Source organism: Zeus faber (assembly GCF_960531495.2).
Source record: "Zeus faber genome assembly, chromosome: 4".
Taxonomy (NCBI): Eukaryota; Metazoa; Chordata; class Actinopteri; order Zeiformes; family Zeidae; genus Zeus; species Zeus faber.
In genome coordinates, this window is record NC_137191.1 from 31,099,140 (window position 1) to 31,115,038 (window position 15,899).

Sequence of the window (15,899 nt, forward strand, 5' to 3'; positions counted from 1 at the left end):
GTCATAGCTTTAAAAATATTTGCTTGATTTGCACAAGTGACACATTGTTTGGGAGCTCTGATTCTCCACTTTTAAATGATGCAACAACAAAAAAATCTCGAAGGCCGCCAAATGACCCTAAAGTATGCGGTGGGTCACATTTATCTGTCCCTATGTGGCACACCAGGTACAAGCCGCCAGGACCCAAACCCAGCCAGCAGGGGGCCCACCCGGTCACCCCCCGGACATACCCCCACGCCAACCCGTCAGCACCCCGCCACCCTGGAAACCGAAGCACTCTATGTGTGCTGTTGGCAATTGCAGTTAAAATTGCAGAGTGTGGCAGAGTAATTCCGGTTTCACACCAAGCATGTGAAACCAGAATTACTTGCACCCCCTCCACCCCACAGACCCAGGTCTGGTGAATTGTTTCTTGGAGTAAGATTTGTGTGGGAGTGTATGTGTTTTAAGCTCATATGAGTGGTATTAAAATTGAATGACAGACATGATCGCAGCCGCCCGCCACATCTCTTCCCACATAGCTTGCACCCCACCTGTCCCGTGAACCCTAGGCCTATTGTACGGTGTATCATTGCACGAATATTCCCATGCACTTATGGTTATTATTGAGGAACTCAATCATTGCAATGTTAAAGAAGCCTGGTGTAGTGATTTTGCATGCATGATCAATTCACTGAGAATGTCTGGGATATGGCCTTCGCAGAGAGCTAAAGAAAATTAAAAAAAATAAAAATGAAAAAGCATGCTAAGCGCGTAGTTAGCTCCTCTTAACTGGAAGCTAAGCCAGTTGAGACCAATGCAGTTAGGGCTGGCCTTGATGTAGAGCACAATTCTGTGTGCCAAAGTATTGGATTCTCTTCAGAGAGAGAAAATCCTGATTGTTGGTCTGTCTCTGAAGGTATCTAATCTGCAGGGGTCAGGGGTTACGTGTAAGGGAGGTCACAGACAGTCGATCCCTCCATTAAGCCTATTTGTTTAAAATGCCAAGCTGTGGACCACATCGTGCGGTACTGCGTTTCCCCTCCAACCCACGCTAGTCAAAGTAACAAGTTGTCAACCATATTGTCCAGTGAGAATGACAGGGCAGCCCAAATATTTGAACAGCAGGAAAACACTCTTCCCCTGTGGTGAGGAGCCAAACCACAGGTGGGGTGCAGTCCGGCTCAACTACTCCTTGAAAATAAGATGAACCTGTGAATCACCTATGAATGCCGGGTGGGGGAGAGCCTATGGGATAAATTTACAATACGTTGAAAGGAAATGTAATTATTTTGTACTATACATATTAAGAAAGTATTATCATTATCTTAACTTTATACTATATGAATAAAATAAGTGTGGAAAAAACACTTGGTCACCAAAGGGTGACTCACCTTTATATATACCTTAGAGGTTTTGTGCAAACATATGTTCCTCTGTTTTAAAACCCTCGGGTCCACCCTAAAACAAAATAATGTGTGTTTAAGTTTCACAGAGGTGAAAGATAACCTACAGCCATGTACAGAACGTATATGTACATTTCAGAGCGGAAAAAGATAAACATGTGGCCCAACAAAGTAAGAGTGCATGGGATGATATGACAACCTGTAGAAGATGTATCTACAGAGTAGAGGATAACAGTTGTAGCCTGAGCGACTAAGATAGCTCTTCTGCAGAACTGCTCAGGCCTTCAAATTACTATTTTAAAGTTCTTATAAAGGTCTTTTTGAAGTTAATTCCTTGGTTTCCTGATCTTTCTCATAATTTGTCAAATGTCATTTTCCACAACATGGATTGGCGTCATGAACAGGATTGAAGAAAGCGGACCAACGCTGCTGATGAGCCGCAGGTAGGGGTCAGGCACAGGTCACTCAAAACAGAGTGGCCAGTCATTTGAGAAAGCTAAGGAATGTTCTTACTTATTAGTTATAGAAAGATTGTGTGATCAGGACCTACTCGATCCTAACACATTAATCATAACACTCTGTGTTTTACTAAATTGCAGATGAAATGTTTTGAAAGCCTTGTAGTAATAATAGTTTTGAGAACATGAAGTTGTAAATTACTGATAATATTTTTAACAGCTGTTATTTACTAACATTTGTGAAAGCTTTTGTTATGTACCATACTGTTGATAAAGGTTTTTGAAGGCTTTGTAATTTTCTAAAAATTTCTAATAAAGGATTTGAAAGCTTTTGTGGTATGCAAAATTGCTGATGATATATCTGAGAGCTCTGTGATACATTGCTGGTGGTGTTTTTGGAAGCTCTGTGGTTTATTGCTGATTTTGTTTTTAAAAAAGATCTGTGGTTTATTGCTGATATTTTTGAAAAGTTCTGTGGGTTATTGCTGATATTTCTGAAAAGCTCTGTGGTTTATTGTTGATCATATTTTAAAAAACAACAACCTGCGGCTACCGCTTTATGGGTAAAAATTAGAGGAAAGGTACTATAAAGGACTGTATGGGCAGGTCCCTAAGATACTGCCTCAGAGAAGGGCCTCTTGAAAGTCTGAATGGTTAGGGTAAGTTGTACTTCTCAGAGACTGCTTTAAGGAGATAAGTCTTATAAAAGGTCTTATAAAGAAGTGAGTTTTTGTTCTGAGATACCGTCTCTAAAAGAGAGGGACTGCTTGGTCAAAGGAAAACTGAAGTCTTTGATACCGCCTCAAGGAGAGAAGTCTTGTAAGGGTCTGCTTGGATAGATTGATAGGTTCTGCGATACCGCCTCAAGAAAGTGTACATCTAGAGAGTCTGTCTGGGTAGAACCAAACTCTGCAGATACCACTTAGCAAGAAAAGATTGCTAAGGTCGGAAAGGTTAGAGTATAAAATTATGAAATAAACTCTGCGGATACCGCTTAACAACTTTTCTAAGGTCTGAATGGGTAGAGTACAGGTACTCCTCACTTAACAACCAAGTTCCATTCCTACAACCAGGCCGTTGAGCAAATTGGTCGAGAAGCGAGGACCCGCATTATTTCATGGTAAGGAATGTGGTGATTGCGAACGCTAGTGTAGTGAATACTGACGGGGGAATGAGACTGAGAACCGTGATGCACCATGAGATGCTTGATGCTGAGGCACCGCGCATGCAGCACGCATGCCGCAGTATTGTACAATACCGACTGGTAGGAGAGCTGGTCGTAAGTCCGAACAGTCGTTAAACCGGTAGGTTGTTAAGTGAGGAGTGCCTGTATAAAATTAGGAAATTAACTCTGCAGATATCGCTTGGCAACACTACCTTGCTAAGGTCTGAACTGGTAGTGTACAAAATGTATAAATTAATCACATTTTTGAGAGGAGGAGCTTCGGGCAAGTGCCAGAAGCAACAGATAGAAGAATAAAAAGTATAGACAGATATGAATAAAACAAACTACACGCTTAGAATAAGCAAAAAATAGAGTAAACTAGGAACGGGGTATGAAAATATTCTAGGAAGAATACAAACTGAAGTAATTAAGTAATTGAAGAATATAAAAATATTGCAATTTATATAAATAAGAAACAAAAGGGTCTATTTTAATTTAATTAATAGTTAACGGAAGGTAACACTGTGGAATAGTTTATTTAGGAGCCCAAGAGATAAAAAAAAGTAGGAAGGGAATTGGCCCAAGTAGAACCGGGGTTAGCAACAGCAGTAGAAATCTTGATGTGGCGGACAAAGGGACGTGGTCAAGCACCGGCTGTGGACGACAACACTGTTCCCTTTTCCCGCAGCAACCAAGCTGCCTAGATTTGGCCCAATCCGCACAGGCATGGCGCTGATTGGTCCAAATCAGGGCAGGGAGTTTTTCTTCACGTTTTGTCTGTCTTACAGAGGGGACCGGTGCACGGGCTCGTGAGCAGCCCAAGAGTGGAATGCTATTCCTCCTGCGCCCGAGAGGACTATTAACAACCATTGTAGAATAGATCCTCAGATATACTGTATATAAAAATATAATTGTGGTCTGTGTGCCAGACTGAAATGGACAATACAACTCAAGCCATGTTTGCGCACCACGGCCAGAAGAACTCCGTCTCCCTCCCTGAACCCTTAACTGTGGGAAGAAACCCCCACAAGTGACGTAGACGAGAGGATCCGGGAGTGGCAGGGCGCCAAGAAAAAGGCGCCCTGGAGTCGATCTGCAGGCTTCGGAACCACCTCGCTGAAATGGAATATGAGTGGGAGCACCTCTGCTGCCAGCTGGGGCGCGTCCTCGCCAGAGTTCCCTGGAGAGCTCCCTGGAGTGCACCGTGACCGGCCACCGGCCTGCCGCCAGCGACAGGGAGCCAGCCAGAGGTCCGTCCCCAGGACCCATGCGGGATTCCCTGGGTCCCCAGCCCGTAGCGGTGCCTCGGAGAACAATGTCAGGGGGGGGCGCTACGTCCACCCCCAGGACCCATCTGGGATTCGCCGGGTCCCCAGCCCATCGCAGTGCCCCGGAGGACAACATCAGGGGAGGAGCTAAGTCCGTCCCCAGGACCCACACGGGATTCGCCGGGTCCTCAGCCCGTCGCAGTGCCCCGGGGGATTATGTCTGGGGGGGCCACCATGTCCGATCCCAGGACTTACACAAAATTGGCCAGGTTCTCTGGTGCCACGGTACACTCTCTCTCCTTCCCGGCTTGCTGTCCCCTCTCTGTCCCCCCTCAGCTCCAATGGCGGTGCTGCCATGGAAAATCTGGGCAGGGGTGCGGACACTGCGGGCGGCCCGCCGGATCCCTCCCATGGTCGGAAAGGAGCCTATCAAGTATCGGTAAGGCTACAAGGGGGTGGACATCAGGCTTTGCTGGACTCGGGCTGTTCGCAGACGATGGTCCAGCAACGCCTGGTTTGACCCGGGGCTTTGGTGGGGGCGTCCCAGGTGGAGGTTCGATGTGTGCTTGGGATTATTCACACGTATCCGATGGTCTGGCTAAAAATTCGTCACAAAGGGAAAAAGCATAGGGTACAGGCTGCGGTTAGTTCCCGCCTGTCGCACTCCCTGATTTTGGGCACGGATGGGCCAGGGTTTGACGCGTTGATGAGAGAGGCTGGGGGAGTGCATTCATGGCCGGTAGGGAAATGTGAGTGTTGCGTGGCGCACGGTGATGCAGAGGGGTTGTCGGTGAGCGCGACGGTTGTGGGGTGGGCGGGATCCCAAGTAGGGTCTCTCTCGGTCCCTGTAACCTTCCCTATGGACGATTTTCCACTGGAGCAGTTGCGAGACACCACCCTACTACATGGGGCCTTTGAGGGGGTAGTTAAAATCAATGGCGTATTGACGCGCCGAGACGGCGTGCTCACTCACCCGTATGTTTCTGTGATTAGGAACAGGTTATATCGAGCGAGCTGTGACACTCAGACAGAAGAGGAGATAACCCAGTTGTTGGTACCGAAGGGCCGCAGGGAAATGCTCTTCCAGGCGGCTCACCATAACCCGATGGCTAGTCACCTCGGTCACGAGAAAACACGACAGCGGATAATGGCCCGCTTCTATTGCCCGGGCATTTGGGCAGATGTGTGTGAATGGTGCGCCGCGTGTCTTGAGTGCCAATTAGTCAATCCTCCGGCAACGCCAAGAGCACCATTGAGGCCCCTCCCCCTAGTCGAGGCACCGTTCGAAAGACTCGGCATGGATCTCATCGGGCCGTTAGACCGCAGTGCCCGTGGGTATCATTTCATGTTAGTCCTAGTGGATTATGCAACCCGGTACCCAGAAGCAGTGCCTCTGTGCAGAATTACGGCCAAAAGTGTGGTGCAGGCGCTGTTTCAGGTCATCTCCCAAGTCTGGATCCCAAAGGAAATCCTGACCAACTGTTCCCTTTTCCCGTGGCAACCAAGCTGCCTCAAATCAGCCCAATCAAGGTAGGGAGTTTTTCTTAACATTTTGTCTTACAGAGGGGATTGGCGCACAGGCTCGTGAGCAGTCCAAGAGTGGAACGCTATTCGTCCTGCGGAGGAGAGGACTATTAACAAACCATTGTAGAATAGATCCTCATATATTTATAAATATAATTGTGGCCTGCGTGCCAGACTGAAATGGACAATAAAACTCAAGCCATGTTGGCGCACCACAGCCAGAAAGACTCTGTCTCCCTCCCTGAACCCTTAACTGTGGGAAGAAACCCCCACACTTGGGTAAAAGTAATCCGTAAAATAAAGTAAAAATTTTGGATAAAGAACAGTTGAGGCAGGCACAAAATGGCCAAAAAGCGATACAGCAGTGTGTGAGGAGATGGAAGTAATAATGAAAAATCTCAAGCTTAATAAAAATAGTACTGGCCATGTTCAAAAAGGAAGGAGAACAATGGAGGCAGAGAGAAAGGGTAACCGTTAGTGAGGATAAAGAATTAGAATCACCACCTCTGAAGGTGCAGCTGCCACCCAATCACACAGGGTTATACCCACTGATATCAGGAACAGTAAACAATAAAGGATGTGTAAAGTTGGACAAAGGAAGAAGCAGGGATTGTGGAACACACGGAGGGAATACACATGGATTGTGTTTCCTTTGTAACAATCGAATCCATAGGAAAGAGATACAGGCGTGGAGTAATGACAATAATAGTGATGAGGGAAATAGTACTGAGGAAAGTCATAATAACCATTTGAGCAGAGGGAATCACTCGGAAAAACTGAGCGAAGAAAAGAGAAGGTAAGAAGAAGAGTTAAGGCGTAAGGAAAGAAAAAGGTTAGGAAAAACTGAGAGAAGAAAGAGAGAAGAGTGTAGTCGAGAGAGAGAGCGACAGAGAGCAGAGAGAAAGGGAGGGGGCATGGCCCAGAGAAGAGGGAGACACACTAGGCCAAAGCCCTCTAGCACAAGAGTTGATAGTAACAGTGAAAAGATCCGTAACAGGACCCTGAACTGGAAAAAGAATGGCAAAAGAAAGCTGTAGGGAAAAAAGCAGCAATAGAATCATAGTACGGAGTAATTGGGTCACAAGGAGCAGTTATGACAGCACAAGATGCAGATCAATCGTCAGCGATAAAAAATTGGTTTAGAGACACTTACGTTACTCCTTTGACAGACAGATAATTCACTGATTCTCCAGTCATGTTGTGGAAAGCATATAAAAATCTTGTCGTAAACATACGTACTTGACAGGGTTTTTACAGGAAGAGGAAGTGGTCCCGAAACAGATAAACAAATGACAACAGGAAAGCCACACAACGATAGGCAGATAGTGACAGAGATGGCAGGCAGAACACCAGAACAGGCATGGTCGAAATTCGACACAGATGTTGTATTGGTGCATTCTGCTTACCCAGTAAGAATCCAGATAAACAAAATGCAAAAAACTTCAATGGTGAACATGGTACTACATGAAACCCGAGGCTGAGGGGAGAACAGCTCCGACCATAGAAGGCCGAATAGCCATTGGTGTATTGATAGAAACAAAAAGTAATTGTAACACTCCTTTGCTTCCAGTACTAAAAGCAGATAAACAAAAATGGTGGTTAGTACATGATCTAAGAGCAGTAAATGACACAGTAGAAGAAATGCAGGCTGAGGTTCCAAACGCACATACACTGTTGACTAATGTCTATCCTGATGCTAAATATTTCACAGTTATTGACTAATGTGGAGCATTCCTCAGTGCGCCACTTGCAGAAGAAAGCAGACATCTGTTTGCATTCATGTATAAAGGTAAACAATAAACATATACAAGAATGCCACAGGGCTTCAAACACTCCCCACATGTGTTTAACCAAGTACTGACTATGATACAGGTCATGGATGATCTTCTGATGTATTCTCCCACGTTGGAGCAATGTCATGAAGATTCCTTGGCTGAATTAAACAAATTGGCCATAGGGCCACAAGGTGTCACAGAAAAAGTTGCAGTACTGGCCAACAGAAGTAAAATACTTAGGAAGGCTGGCAGAACATCAAACTAAAATAATAGCACCTAGCCAGCTGGAAGGGATTAGTAAAGCACCTAAGCCACAGACAGTACGACAAATGAGGACATTCTTTGGGATTACAGGGTTTAGTTCCCATTGGATAGAGGACTATGCCCTAAAAACTGCGTCGTTGAGAGAAATAATGAAGGCTGCAGGAACAACAACTACAGATGCGACAGTAGCGTTTGAAGGCATTAAACAAGGGATGCAGGGAGCAAGTCCATTAGCAACTCCGGAAAGAAAACCATTCCTAGTGTATGTGTCAAATAGAAATCAGGGGTACGCTGCAGCAGTGTTAATCCAGGAATGATGTAGTGGAAGGCGAAAACAAAAGACAGTAGGTGTCCCTCAGGTGGACGGCCGGGCAGCCTGAAGCCTTCCCAGGCCAACAGGGCAGTTAGGGGGAGGCCTTCTGGAGGGCAACCAGGGGGCCAGGTCTGGGAGCTGGACTGCTCGGGGAGTCGACCCGGCCTCAGGGCAGATGAGCGAGGCAGCTCCGGAGGGCGACTAGGGGGCCGGGTCCGGGAGCCAGACCGCTTGCATAGTCGACCGGGCCTCAGGGCAGATGAGCGAGGCAGCTCTGGAGGGCAACCAGGGGGCCGGACCATTCGGAGGGTCGACCCGGCCTCAGGCCAGATGAGTGAGGCAGCTCAGGGGGGTGACCGTGGGACTGGGTCCGGGAGCTGGACTGCTCGGGGGGTCAACCCGGCCTCAGGGTAGGAACGGGCTGGAGCTCAGGAGAGACAGCCGACGACTCGAGGACTGAACAGGCTGGACCTCAGAAGAGGCAGCCGCTGATTTAGGGACTGGAAAGGGCTGGACCTCGGGAGAGGCAGCCAACAACTCGGGGACTGGAACGGGCTGGACCTCGGGAGAGGCAGCCAACAACTTGGGAACTGGCTGGACCTCGGGAGATGCAGCCGACAACTTGGGGACTGGAACTGGCTGGACCTCGGGAGAGGCAGCGGACAACTCGGGGACTGGAACGGGCTGGACCTCAGGAGAGGCAGCCGACAACTCGGGGACTGGAACGGGCTGGACCTCGGGAGAGGTCCAATACATGAAGATCACCTTGAACATCCACGTCAATGCTTGTTTAAAGAAATTGAATGGTTAAGGTTTATATTTTTATGTCACATAGTCCATACAATGATCATATGGTGTTTTGAATAATCCTGCTTACAACAAACATTTATTCAGGTATATGCCACAACTTATAGAGGCAACAAAACATGCAAGGCTCTACTAAAATAACAGGCTACTGCTTACATAACACTTATAACTATGTTTATTAATTAATGTGTGTATCTATGTTTACTGTTATGATAATCCCCATTATTGAAAGATATTGTTTTTCATTTAAAATTGATCCACATTTTAAGATAATCATATCAAAGGTTTGTATTTCTATATTACATGTTTTTATTATCACATATGTCATAATAGATACCAATTCAGGGGTTGGAAATGCTTAAAAGGTATAGCACATTTGGTAATCTTTTCTTGCTTCATGCGAGACACAGGTTGAAAGACTGGAAAACATACAGGTTGAAAGTACTGACATGAGAATTGGAGTACATTTTTCTGTTTACCAAATGTGAATACTGATCATTTATCTAGCAGTCCGGCAAGCAGCCCTTGATGATTCTAGATTGTCAAAAGAATATTAAACTTACGCTAATTGAAGTTCAGATGCCTTGAGGACACAGGTTCAAATGTGTCCTTTATTACAGAGTTTTTTGGGAGCATGTACTGCCTAAATGGAAGAAGGATGTAAGGGTCTGTGGTTGGCTTTCTTTAAGTGGGGCAAATGGCTTGGTCATTCCATTCCTGGGTTACTTTGAAGTGGATGTTGAGGCTGTGGCACTGGGCTGGACTATACCTAAAAGGGGGAATACTGGTCGAGAAAGATCCTGTGGCTTACAGCAAAAGAACGTAAGCATGCCATTCCAGGCCTAATTGGAATGAATACAAAATAAGGGTTCTGAGATTTTTCTCCCTGAGGCCCAACAGCCTACTCAATGTGACCTAGGATGGAAAGCTGCATTGAGTGTATGTCAAAACAAGCAGTTTGTCTTAGCAGAGGACAATCATTTTGCTCCAACAACAGCACATTTTATGGTGCCAGATGGATCTGTGTGCTTGGTTCCTGTCTCAGGAGCACCAGGTCAAGTATTGCAAAGGTCCTCTGTGTTCGTTGAGCCTCTGGGCATGGATGAGGGTTCCTTACCTGGGGGCTGGGTGGTCTCTGAGGCCTCGTACACCCCTGGAATCTCTATTCAGTAGGGGATGTTGTGGGCGAAGAAGCCTCAGTGTGCTTTCCGCATGTAGGCCCCCGAGAAGAGCAGGTTTTATTGAGCGAGCTGCACTCGGGAAGGGAGTAGCACCTAAAATAGCCAAGCTATAATTTCCAGGTCTGAGAAACAACCAGGTAGAGCGAGCCAAGCAGCCTTTGTGTATCTATTCTCACGTGTTTGCACAGTCAGCTAGTGATCTGGGTTACACAAATTAAATTCAGCATGGGATTCCAGTAAATGATGAGGCTCAAGTTAGCCAATGGTATGAAAGGATGCCGCCTAGTCAGTATGAGGAAGTCAAAAATCACATTAAGATGCTCCTAGAACAGGGAGTGATCAGGGAGAGTAGCAGCCCATACTCCTCCCCCTTAGTGATTGTCAGAAAGAAGGATGACTCAATTAGGATGTACGTTGACTAAGGGGCAGTTGAATGCAAAACCCGGAAACATGCATTTCCCCTCCCACACATTGAAGAGCCCCTAAACTCCTCAAGCAGCGCTAGGTGGTTCTCCACTCTTGACTTGAATAGTGGTCACAATCAAGTGGAGCTAGAGCTGTTGGGATTAAAGTGGGAAGTTACTGACAAAATCCGGGAGTACCTGATTGGCAATAGCTTCACCGTCTTTACAGACAATAATCCATTAAGCCTCCTACAGACAGAAGCGTTGGGGGCGATAGAACAGCGCTGGGTTACTGCACTTGCCCATTCAACTTCAAAATTGGTTATCGTCCCAGCCGTCAAAATTCAGCTGCAGACGCCCTGTCAAGACAATACACCGTGGCCACAGTGAGCCCTGTACTAGATGTGTTTCGTGAGGCGTGCTGTACTCTTTCTGTCCCTCCTCAGGTGTCTGTTTGTGAGGAGGTAGCAGAGCTCTTGTGGAGCGTGTGTCCACCTCCAGCTTTCCTACATACAGTAAAGAGCTTCAGGTCAAGATACAGCGGGCAGATCCAGCAATATCTTCCTTTTTGAGGAATTAGAAAAGATGTGAAAAGCCAAGCCAAGTGGAAAGGGCGAGGGAGGGGCCAGGGGTGTCGAAGCATCAAAATCAGAAGGGACAGCAGAAGCAAGTGGTCCTACCGATGTCTCTGCGAGAAGAGGTGTTGACCAGGATGCATGGAGGGCATGGTCATCAGGAAGTAAGACCTTTAAGCTTGTGAGCAGCCGATGCTACTGGCCAGGTATGTGCCATGACGTGGAAGAATTCTGCGAAGTCTGTGAAAGGTGAGTCTTTCTCTGCCCACAAGTAAGGGTTTAGGGAGGGAGACGGAGTCCGTTTTTCCATGGTGCGCCAACATGGCGAGAGTTTTAATTAAGTGTTGAACAGAACGGCTTGCTGTCCACACGTATAAATAATAATTAATAATAATAATAATAATGATGATATGCTGAAGATGGTTTCGGGCGCAGGAGGAATGGCGTTCGGCTCCCTGGCTCCTGGCCAGCTGACGAGCCCGTGCGTGGATCCCCTCTGCAAGACAGACAAACATAAAGAAAGCTCTCTGGCTCCCTGGCACTGATTAGGCCGATTCAAGGCAGCTTGGCGGTCGCGGGAAAGGGAACCGCGCTTTCGTCCGCAGCCAGTGCTTGACCACACCCCTTGGTCCGCCACAGGTGTATTGTGTCCAAAAGCCCTCAACCAAATGTAGTGACATCCATGGGCAGTCTTTTGGCCTCAGGAAACCCGGAATTTATAGACATGGATTTCACTGTGCTTGAAGGCTCATCAGATGGGCGTGAAAATGTTTTGATTCTCACAGATGTATTTTCAAAGTTCACAGTTGCGGTGCTAACTCAGGACCAGTGAGCTGCTAAGCTATTAAGAGTTTAGTTAAATATTAGATCAGGCCATATGGAGTCCCAGCTCGACTGCATTCAGATCAAGGCAAGTGCTTTGAGGCGGAGGTGCAGTCCAGTCTCTTTGCAAGCTCTATGGCAGAGGTCACTAAGTGGCAGACTGTGGTCCAGATCCGTCCCTTCTGGACCCGGACCAATAAGCAATAAATTATTGAGAATTATTACATTTTGACGGAGTGTTCCTATTTTAGTCGGCACAACATTTATTGCCTTTACGGTACTGGAGGAACCGTCCAAGAACATCATGGACCAATTGCATGTGTTGTTAATCATCTCACGTGATGTTACTCAGCTAATCAAATCTGCGCATTCCGACAAGCGTCTCACTGTCACACACAGTTGAGAGACGAGACAAGAGAGAGGAGAGTCACAAAGTGAGAGAACTAAGTAAGTCAGTCAGAGAGAAGACATTTCACAAATGGCGTGCTCTAAAAAGACAAAAGTAGACAGTGAAAACAGAGCTTATAATCAAGAATGGACAGATTTTTACATGTTCATTCTTCCCACGGGCGGTTCAAAATCAGTATGTCTCATATGTTCCGAGACCTTGGCGATTATTAAAAGCAGCAATGTGAAGCGCCACTACGAGACGAAGCACAGATCTTTTGAACAAAGACAACCGCTAAAATGCCAACTGAGAGCACAGAAAACAAATTATCTAAAAGCCCAATATGATCGATCCACCAGTGGTAGTGGCGAATGAGTGTGGGCCATAACAGGGCCAACAGCTGAAACAGGAGGATAGCAAGCCTGTTATGTATTCTCAGCCTGAAGAGAGGAGGCAGCAAAAGGAAGAGGTGGTAGACGGAGAGTTGTTGGACCCTCCTTACAAACGACGGTGCTTTTGAAAATGTTTGGGGAAACCCGAGTGGACTAGCAGCTCAACGAACAAGTGTTCCGGGAAATGGAACTCCACAATAAAAAGGTGAAGAAAAATAGGGAAATATAGAAAGGACTGATCAATTGTGTCATATTTTTGGGTAAACAAGAACTTTCATTTCGGAGACAAAGTGATGGATCCGCAAATAGAGGCAACTATTTGGAGCGTCTTTCTTTTCTTGCTGAGAACAACACCAACTTAAATGATCACCTGTCCACTAACAAAGTGTTTTGTGGGACGTCAGGCAAAATACAAAATTACCTGATTTATGCTATTGCAGAAGTGATGGGAGAATAGATAAAAAGGGAGATTATTAAAGCACTGTCACTGTTATGGTGGACGAGATGACAGACGTGAGTAATGCAGCACAGCTCGCACTGGTCCTGCGTTATGTGACGGACACAGGTGTCAAGGAGCGCTTTATAAAATTTGAAGATGTTACTAGTGGCAAGCGAGCCCATGACATTGCTGCTCTTATTGTCTGTTTCGTGGGGTAAAATGAATGTCTGGATAAAGTTGTGGCACAGTGTTACGATGGCGCACCTGTCATGTCATCTAGACTAAGTGAAGTGCAGGCTAACTATGGCGTTATTCATACACTGCGATGCACATAAACTGAATTTAGTACTGACTCAAGGGGCCTCAAAGCTTTATTTTTGTCATTTTGTCATCATATGAGGTTAATATTGATGCTTCTGCTATATATGTATGTGGCGCAGCTCTGACTGCAGTGAAAGGAGACCTGTTGAATTGTGTTTATTAGGTTTCTTTCCTTAATAATGGCATTCATTCTTGCTATATAAAATACCTGTCTTTGATGCAACGTCCTGTTCTACTGCGTTTCTGTATAATATTGATGGTGTCTGTAAGCATGGTGTCATAATGATGGTATTAAGAGGTGGATTGATTTAGGTAGGACGCCACTGAAGGCCTAGGTGTAAAATTCATAGCCCGCCACTTATATATATATAGTTGTGAGTTGGGGCAAATTGTCGGTTTAAACATTACATTAAGAAGTCCTGAGATATTTCAATAGTGCAAATATTTAGACAGAGACAGCGACATCTCCTTCCATGAATTCAACGCCATCTGGTTATTTTTGGAGTCACACATGAATGGATTGTTTAGATTGTACCTGCGGACTTCTTCGCACAACCTTCCTTTGTAACCCCACCATCTTGGATTAGGAGGCGGAGTTCCAAAAATTGGGAGGTGTGCGCCTTTAGTGCAAAATTGCCGTGCGAGCACCACAATGAAGCAATTTATGCCGCCTGCGCTAAACAACACTACGGCCGCGGATGAAGCGGAAAGATTCTTCCAAGAATGAGCAACTCTCAGCCAAGAAGGAAGAAAAACCACGGCATGTGTCAGTCTAGTACTTCAAAATAATTGTTTGGGTGATCATGGAATTAAATGTTATGCCGACCTGAATGTGACCAAGCATATACTGTATAATATACAGTACATGCTTGTATAATATACTGTATAATATACAGTTTATGCTTGTATATTATATAGCATTTACTGTATATTATACTGTATATGCTTGTATAATATACTGTATAAAATACAGTATCTTCTTCTTCTTTCGGCTGCTCCTGTTAGGAGTCGCCACAGCGGATCATCTACCTCCATTACCTTCTGGTCTGCACATCTTCCTCCCTTACACCAACTGCCTGCATGTCCTCCCTCACCACATCCATAAACCTTCTCTTTGGCCTTCCTCTTTTCCTCTTGCCTGGCAGCTCCATCCTCAGCATCCTTCTCCCAATGTAACTCTCATCTCTCCTACACACGTGTCCAAAGCATCTCAATCTCGCCTCTCACACTTTTTCACCAAACTGTCCAACCTGAGCTGTCCCACTAATGTACTTGTTCTAAATCCTGTCCATCCTTGTCACTCCCAATGAAAATCTCGACATCCTCACCTCTGCCACCTCCACTTCAGCCACCTGCCTTTTTGTCAGTGCCACCACCTTTAAACCGTACAACATACGTAGCTGGTCTCACTACCGTCCTGTAGACCTTCCCCTTCACTCTTGCTGGAACCCTTCTGTCACAGATCACTCCGGAAACTCTTCTCCACCCACTCCACCCTGCCTGTGCTCTCTTCTTCACCTCTCTCCTGTACTCTCCGCTGCTTTGGATGGTCCACCCCAAGTACTTGAACTCATCCGCCTTCTCCACCCCCACTCCTTGCATTCTCAGCTTTTCGCCACCCTCCCTCCCATTCAGGCACATATCAGTATTCCGTCTTACTCCTGCTGACTTTCATTCCTCTTCTTCCTAATGCATGCCTCCACTTCTCCAGGCTCTCCTTAACCTGTTCCCTACTCTCGCTACAGATCACAATGTAATCCGCGAACATCATAGTCCACGGAGACTCCTGCCTGATTTCATCTGTTAACCTGTCCATCACCATTGCAAACAAGAAAGGGCTCAGAGCTGATCCTTGCTGCACTCCCACCTCCACTTTGAATGCCTTTGTCACACCTACTGCACACCTTACTGTACCACTCTTACGTACTTCTCTGCCACCCCAGACTTCCTCATGCAATACCACACTTCCTCTCTCTGCATCCAATCATATGCTTTCTCAAAATCCACAAAGACGCAGTGCAACTCCCTCTGGCCTTCCATCTACTTTTCCATCAACATTCTTAAAGCAAACATTGCATCTGTAGTACTCTTTCCCGGCATGAAACAATACTGCTGCTCACTGATGCCCACCTCTCCTCTTAACCTAGCCTCCACTATCCTTCCCCATAGCTTCATGCTGTGGCTGATCAACTTTATTCCACTGAAGTTACTACAGCTCTGTACATCTCCCTTATTCTTGAAGATGGGTACCAGTACACTTCTTCTCCACTCCTCCAGCATCCTCTCCCTTTCCAGGATGTTGTTAAACAGTCTCGTTAGAAATGCCACTGACATCTCACCTAAATATTTCAATGCTTCCCCAGGTATGTCATCTGGGCCAACTGCCTTTCAATCTTCATCTTCTTTAATGCTGTTCTC